The sequence below is a fragment of the Mus pahari genome, chromosome 7, assembly GCF_900095145.1.
Source record: "Mus pahari chromosome 7, PAHARI_EIJ_v1.1, whole genome shotgun sequence".
NCBI classification, from domain to species: domain Eukaryota; kingdom Metazoa; phylum Chordata; class Mammalia; order Rodentia; family Muridae; genus Mus; species Mus pahari.
The window spans coordinates 60,839,492-60,840,005 of NC_034596.1; positions in this window are offsets into that span (position 1 = coordinate 60,839,492).

Here is a 514-nt window from a genome sequence, read left to right on the forward strand (position 1 = left end):
ATGTATTCAGTATCCTAACAGTAACAAAATTACAGTTATGAAGTAGCAACGAAATAATTTTATGGCTGGGTCATCACATGAGGAACTATATTAAAGGGTGGATGCTTTAGAAAGGTTGAGAACTATTAGACCATGAACCACAGCATTTTGGTCTAACCATTTATTTCTTCATTATACTTAGATTTGTGATATACAAGTTATTTTAGGGTAAACTATGGCTTGACCAATTTTTAAAGTACTTTGTGTGACTTTCTTTTTGCTGCTGCTGCTGCTGCTGCTGTTTTGAGTTTTGTGTAACCTAGGCTCACCTCAAACTCAAGCAGTTGAATATTACCTCAAATTTCTGATTCTTCTGCCCTTACCCAAGTCTGATTATAGACATGTATCATGATTCCTGGGTAATTTATTTTTTTGTTTGTTTGTTTTTTGAGACAGGGTTTCTCTGTATAGCCCTGGCTGTCCTGGAACTCACTTTGTAGACCAGGCTGGCCTCGAACTCAGAAATCCGCCTGCC